This window comes from Schistocerca serialis, chromosome 4 (genome assembly GCF_023864345.2).
Source record: "Schistocerca serialis cubense isolate TAMUIC-IGC-003099 chromosome 4, iqSchSeri2.2, whole genome shotgun sequence".
NCBI lineage: Eukaryota > Metazoa > Arthropoda > Insecta > Orthoptera > Acrididae > Schistocerca > Schistocerca serialis.
In genome coordinates this window covers 214,724,690-214,732,478 of record NC_064641.1, presented here as the reverse complement: position 1 = coordinate 214,732,478, position 7,789 = coordinate 214,724,690, and the positions used below count along the sequence as shown (strand labels likewise).

At 44.8% G+C, this 7,789-nt stretch overlaps 1 pseudogene; it reads right to left on the bottom strand.

The window, feature by feature from the left end:
- Positions 1 to 5,137: 5,137 nt before the first annotated feature.
- On the bottom strand, positions 5,138 to 5,255 carry LOC126476954 (5S ribosomal RNA; annotated as a pseudogene).
- Positions 5,256 to 7,789: the final 2,534 nt, after the last annotated feature.

Sequence of the window (7,789 nt, the reverse complement as noted above, 5' to 3'; positions counted from 1 at the left end):
ACGTGTCGTCTTCAGCGATGAGAGTCGCTTCTGCCTTGGTGCCAATGATGGTCGTATGCGTGTTTGGCGCCGTGCAGGTGAGCGCCACAATCAGGACTGCATACGACCGAGGCACACAGGGCCAACACCCGGCATCATGGTGTGGGGAGCGATCTCCTACACTGGCCGTACACCACTGGTGATCGTCGAGGGGACACTGAATAGTGCACGGTACATCCAAACCGTCATCGAACCCATCGTTCTACCATTCCTAGACCGGCAAGGGAACTTGCTATTCCAACAGGACAATGCACGTCCGCATGTATCCCGTGCCACCCAACGTGCTCTAGAAGGTGTAAGTCAACTACCCTGGCCAGCAAGATCTCCGGATCTGTCCCCCATTGCGCATGTTTGGGACTGGATGAAGCGTCGTCTCACGCGGTCTGCACGTCCAGCACGAACGCTGGTCCAACTGAGGCGCCAGGTGGAAATGGCATGGCAAGCCGTTCCACAGGACTACATCCAGCATCTCTACGATCGTCTCCATGGGAGAATAGCAGCCTGCATTGCTGCGAAAGGTGGATATACACTGTACTAGTGCCGACATTGTCATGCTCTGTTGCCTGTGTCTATGTGCCTGTGGTTCTGTCAGTGTGATCATGTGATGTATCTGACCGCAGGAATGTGTCAATAAAGTTTCCCCTTCCTGGGACAATGAATTCACGGTGTTCTTATTTCAATTTCCAGGAGTGTAGTTCGCTGTGGCAAGGACTGGCCAATACCATATCAAAAAATTGCTACTGTAAGTGGCGTCACAGCTGAATATTAAGTTAATGAAACTTTGACGTCAATTTACACGAAACGAGTGAAGTGATAGTTGACACCTTGTCATTCGAAAAGGTCGAGCTGTGTTGTCGGTTCACTGAAAAACCAGTTTCGGTCAGAAACGGACAGTCCTCAGATATAATGCGACACCTTAATCAGATCGTAACTATTACAAAGTATCATTTCATAAAACAACATGTTAATTCCACTTTAATCATACAGCAGACAGTACGTCTCTGGAAAGCACACAGAAAGACGAAGTGACATTCCACCAGAGCCGGCCGGTGTGGCCGAGCGGTTCTAGGAGCTACAGTCTGGAACCGCGCGACCGCCTAGGGCATGGATGTGTGTGATGTCCTTAGGTTAGTTAGGTTTAAGTAGTTCTAAGTTCTAAGGGACTGATGACCTCAGAAGTTAAGTCCCATAGCGCTCAGAGCCATTCCACCAGAACTTGTTGGTCTCTGATATGATGCTTATTAACCTTTATGATTTGTCATGCACATGATTATGGTGCTACTATTACCAAAACTGGTTGTGTAATAAAGTGACAAGACAGCTCCGAGCAAACTATGATTTTCCAAAAATTGCTAGAAGCTTTGAGTCATCCCCACTTTCAAATATGTTTACATGTTAACTGCGTAACTTTCGTTCTTTCGAGGTGCTACTTAAAGCTTTATGACTACCCGTGAAACATTTACCTTCATTAAACAGGTAGCTGTACGTTGTGGTTTCCTCTCGTATAAAAAGTAGTGAGAAAATAATTTCCTAAAAAAAATATGCTAATTGTGAGGGTATTGCAAAACTTGTTTTCATTTGTGTATGTAACTAAATACTCTAATTCCAGAATTAAATTTTCCTTCTGCGGTGGAGAAAGAGCTGATACGAAACTTTCCAGCAGAAAAACTATATGCCGGACTCAGACACGAAATCGTGACCCTTACCTTTCGGGGAAAATCCTCTATCGACTGAGCTGCTCAAGCACGACTTACAAGCCCTCGTCACAGCTGTCCTTCCGCCAGTATCTCGTCTCCTACCTCCCAAAAATCACCGAAGTACTTCTGCGAAACTTGAAAAGGTCTCGAGTTCGAGTCTCGCTCGGGCACACAGTTATATTGTTCCTTTCGGAGTATGCTGATGCATTAGCTCCATACGTTACAACCATATACAACCGTTCGCTCGACGAAAGATCCGTACCCAAAGACTGGACAGTTGCACAGGTCACACCAATATTCAAGAAAGGTAGTAGGAGTAATCCACTAAATTACAGGCCCATATCGTTAACGTCGATATGCAGCAGGATTTTAGAACATATATTGTGTTCGGACATTATGAATTACCAAGAAGGAAACGGTCTATTGACACACAGTCAACATGGGTTTAGAAAACATCGTTCCTGTGAAACACAACCAGCTATTGACAAGGGATTTCAGATCGATTCCGTATTCCTGGATTTCCGGAAGGCATTTGACACTGTACCACACTAGTGGGTCGTACTAAAATTGCGGTCTTATAGAATATCGTCTCAGTTATGTGACTGGATTTGCGATTTCCTGTCAGAGAGGTCACTGTTCGTAGTAATTGAAGGAAAGTCATCGAGTAAAGCAGAAGTGATTTCAGGCGTTCCGCAAGGTAGTGTTATAGGCCCTTTGCTGTTCCTTGTCTATATAAACTATTTGGGAGACAATCTGAGCAGCCGTCTTCGGTTGTATGCAGATGACGCTGTCGTTTATCGACTAATAAAGTCATCAGAAGATCAAAACAAACTGCAAAACGAATTAGAAAAAATATCTGAATGGTGCGAAAAGTGGCAGTTGACCCCAAATAACGAAAAGTGTGAGGTCATCCACATGAGTGCTAAAAGGAACTCTTTAAACTTCGGTTACACGATAAATCAGTCTAATCTAAAAGCCATAATTCAATTAAATAACCTATGCATTACAATTACGAACAACTTAAATTGGACAGAACACACAGAAAATGTTGTGGAGAAGGCTAACCAAAGGCTGCGTTTTATTGGCAAGGACACTTAGAAAATGTAACAGACTTACTAAGGAGACTGCCTACACTACGCTTGTCAGTCCTCTTTTAGAATACTGCTGCGCGGTGTGGGATCCTTACCAGGTAGGATTGACGGAGTACATCGAAAAAGTTCAAAGAAAGGCAGCGCGTTTTGTATTATCGCGAAATGTGGGAGAGAGTGTCACAGAAATGATACAGGATTTGGGCTGGGAATCATTAAAAGAAAGACGTTTTTCGTGGCGACGGAATCTTCTCACGAAATTCCAATCACTAACTTTCTCCTCCGAATGCGATAATATTTTGTTGACACCGACCTACATAGGGCGGGACGATTACCACTATAAAATAAGAGAAATCAGAGCTCTTAAGGAAAGATATGGGTGTTCATTCTTTCGGCGCGCTTTACGAGATTGGAATAATAGAGAATTATGAAGGTGGTTCGATGAACCCTCTGCCAGGCACTTAAATGTGATTAGCAGAGTATCCATGAAGATGTAGATGTAGATGTAGAAGTTACATACAGCCACAAGCTGTTGGAGAGCGGAAGAATTATTCTGGAAACATCCCCCAGGTTGTCGCTAAGCCATTTCTCTGCAATATTCTTTCTTCTAGGAGTGCTGGTCCTGCAAGTTTCGCAGGAGAGCTCCTGTGAACTTTGGAATGTAGGAGATGTGGTACTGGGGGAATAAAGCTGCATGTGTAGCTCAATCGGTTGAGCACTTGCACGCGAAAGGCAAAGGACCAAGGTTCGAGGCTCGATCCGACACACAGTTTTAATCTATCAGCAAGTTTCAGTCCCGTTGTTCATTCTTCCAGCACTTTCTATTGCGCAACAGTAATGTTAATCACAGGTGACCGTCCTGAAAATTTGTATACCAGTTGCACTAGCGTGAATTTGTTAATGGGAGTTACATCAACACTGACCACGGCGAGTGTAGATCCCTAGCGAGCATATTACTGGTATCGGTGCGTGTAGAGTATGTGCAAGGTTCAACCACGGAGAGTCGGCGAGAGCAGCGGCAGGTGGTGACCTAGTTGCGCATCACCCCTGGCCCGGTCCGTGTGGCTTCCGCTAACCTACTTTGAGCGTCTGCCTGCCGGCCATCTGACACAACACCGCACCACGCCACTGCCACGGACCACAGCTCCACGCCGCGATTGCAACCAGTTGCACCAACGAACAAGTTGCCTCCACATTATTCATATGGGTTCACCGAGTATCACTAAAGCTAGCTGACATAAATTATAATGATTCCAGAATGAGATTTTCACTCTGCAGCGGAGTGTGCGCTGATGTGAAACTTCCTGGCAGATTAAAACTGTGTACCGGACCGAGACTCGAACTCGGAACCTTTGCCTTGCGCGGGAAAGTGCTCCACCACCTGAGCTACCCAAGCACGACTCACGCCCCGTCCTCGCAGCCTTATGTCTGCCAGCACGAGAGCTTCTGTACAGTTTGGAAGGTAGGAGACGAGGTATTGGCAGAAGTAAGGCTGCGAGGACAGGGTGGGAGTCGTGCTTGGGTAGCTCATATGGTAGAGCACTTGCCTGCGAAAGGCAAAGGTCCCGAGTTCGAGTCTCGGTCCGGCACACAGTTTTAATCTGCCAGGAAGTTTCATGGTTTGATGATCAAGATGACTTTCACAGCTACATGAGCATTTGAAGGATTCGGGGAAAAACGGAGAAAGTAAAGAGAATGTGGAAAGTAAGTGAAACGTATTGCAAACTCACACACACACACACACACACACACACACACACACACACACACACTCCCACATTTTTTTAATTAATGGTAGGCATAACCACCACATGCCCAGTCGTAAATTTTTAAAGTAAAGAACTGTTCTTAATTAAGTTCTACATGGTTGCAGATGACGAACTGTGTAACAAAACAGCTGCAATAAATAACAGAAAATCCAGGAAATCCTCAGCATGTGGTAACGAGATACATATACAAAACATTGCCTCTTTTTCAAATACGTAAATACAGTCTTAAATTTATATCTGTACAAGTTGTAAATATCATTTTTCCTGTTTCATAGAAGATAATAAGAAACCTATTGATGATGCTGAAACATCAGCATAACATGTCTGAAGAATAAAAAAAAAAAAACGAAACTCCTCCCGAACAGGCCATGAAGGCCCAACGGTACCGACCGGCCGCCGTGTAATCCTCACAACAGGCATCACTGGATTCGGAAATGGAGGGGCATGTGGTCAGCACACCGCTCTCCCGGCAGTATGTCAGTTCACGAGATGGGAGCCGCTGCAGCTCCTCGGTTCGCCTCACAGGGGCTGAGTGCACCCCGCTTGGCAACAGCGCTCGGCAGACCGGATGGTCACCCCTCCAAGTGCTAGCCCAGCCCTTCAGCGCTTAACTTCGGTGATCTGACGGGAACCGGTGGTACCACTGCGGCAAGGCCGTTGGCGTCTGAAGAATAAAACGAGAAATAAAAATTGTGTTTTTCTCAAGGCGGACCTTTCCCACACACACATTATTTGTAAACAAACACGGACAGAAGAGCTTCATACTCAAGATGATTAGCTTCAACGTCATTACGACGAAAGCTGATTTTTGGCTTAACCGAAATACAGTTTAAATTTCCAAAATTTACATAGTAATTAATATAAACTGAGTGTTATTGTAGAGGGTGAATCACTTCAGACTTGCACCTCTTTTACTTAACGAACGGTTCAAAACAACGAAATGAGGATTTCTGGAAATGATAGTAGATACTGAAGCAAGTAATTTTTTTCCAGGTGGAGCGATTACTTTTTAATTATATTTGATAGCTCTTGAAAATACGAATTCACAGACGTAGCGCTTCTTAATTGTATCACTGAAACTTTTCTGGACACATTTACATCTTCATCTACATCATACATCGCGCGCCGCCTAACAGTTTTCGGCGGAGGGTACTTATGATACCACTTACTGATCCCCCACTCTGTTCCACTCGCAACTGGTGCCTGGAAAGAATGATTGTTTTCTAAGCCTCTATATTAGCTCTAATTTCTCGAATTTTCTCGTCTTGGCCATTTCGCGAGAAGTAATACTGGCAGAAGTAAAGCTGTGAGTACCGGGCGTGAGTCGTGCTTCGGCAGCTCAGATGGCAGAGCACTTGCCCGCGAAAGGCAAAGGTCCCGAGTTCGAGTCTCAGTGGGGCACACAGTTTTAATCTGCCAGGATGTTTCAAGTAATATCTTGTCCGACGCTTCCTGGGAAGTTCGCTCTCGGACCTCCCCGTGACGCACAACGCCTCTTTTGTAACGTTTGCCACTGGAGTTAGTTGAGCATCTCTGTAACTCTCTCGCGCCGACTAAACTATCCCCTGAAGAAACGCGCCGCTCTTTGTTGCCTTTTTTCTGTCTCTTCTATCAGTCCTACCTGGTAAGAATCACGCGCTAACTAACAGTACTTACGAATCGGTCGAACAAGCGCCCTATAAGCCATTTCTTTCCTGGATGAGTCACATTTCCTTAAGAATCTTGCTATGAATCTCGGTCTGGCATCTGCCCTTTTTTACTATTCGTTTAATGTGTTCATTCCACTTAAGATTGCCAAGGATAGTTACTCGTAGATATTTTACGATAGATTCTATTTTGAGCAGTTTGTCATCAATATTACAGTTGCACGGTAGTAAATTTCTTTTCGTATGTATACACAATATGTTACATTTGTCTCTATCTACATCTACATGGCCACTCTGTATGTAATACTGAAGTTCTTGACAGAGGGTTCATCGAACCACCGTTACAGAAATTCTCTGTTATTTCACAGCGCGCGGAAAAGAAACGAACAACTATATCTTTCCATGCAAGCTCTGATTTCCTTTATATTATTACGATTATCGTTTCTGCCTGTGTGTGTCAGTGTAAAAAGCATATTTTCGAATTCGTAGGCGAAAGTTGGTGATTGAAATTTTAGTGAAAATATCTCCATGAAACGAGTAACGCCTTTGTTTTATAGATGTCCACCCCAAATCCTGTATCACATCCTTGAGTCTCTGACCCCTGTTTCTCGAAAAAACAAAACTTGCTGCCTTTCTTTGAACTTTGTCGATCTGCTGAGGATCCTACACCGCGCTGCAGTACTCCAAAGGAGGACGGACAAGCGTAGTAGAACTGTTACATTTTCTAAGCGTTCTGCCAATAAAACACAGTCTTTGGCTCGTCTTGCCAATTTAAGTCGTTCATAATTGTAATTCTTAGGTATTTAGCTGAATTAACGGCCTTTAAATCTGATTATCTACGTACAGGGTCAACTGCCACAGCTTGCACCATCCACGAGGCCTCGGCAGGTCATTCTGCAAATGGATCACGTCTCCTGGCTTTGCACTTTCTTACAGACAACCGTATTATCTGGGAACTGTCTCAAAGAGCATCCGTCGCTTTCTACTGAGAATTGTGCTAACATTTGAATGAAAAACGGCCAGAATCGCCTATGTCCATGTAAACAAGGCCATGTGCCGTTCTCACACCAGGCTTCGCCATTATAGCAAGCTTTTCGACTGTTTTCTTGTATCCACAAGAGGATTTGGCTTAAACACGAGTATCTGCACTTGTTAGACGCTACACTACTGGCCATTAAAATTGCTACACCACGAAGATGACGTGCTACAGACGCGAAATTTAACCGACAGGAAGAAGATGCTGTGATATGAAAAATGATTAGCTTTTCAGAGCATTCGCACAAGGTCGGCGCCGGTGGCGACACCTACAACGTGCTGACATGAGGAAAGTTTCCAGCCGATTTCTCATACACAAACAGCGGTTGACCGGTGTTGCCTGGTGAAACTTTGTTGTGATGCCTCGTGTAAGGAGGAGAAATGCGTACCATCACGTTTCCGGCATTGATAAAGGTCGGATTGTAGCCTATCGCGATTGCGGTTTACTGTATCGCGACGTTGCTGCTCGCATTGCTCGAGATCCAATGACTGTTAGCAGAATGTGGAATCGGTGG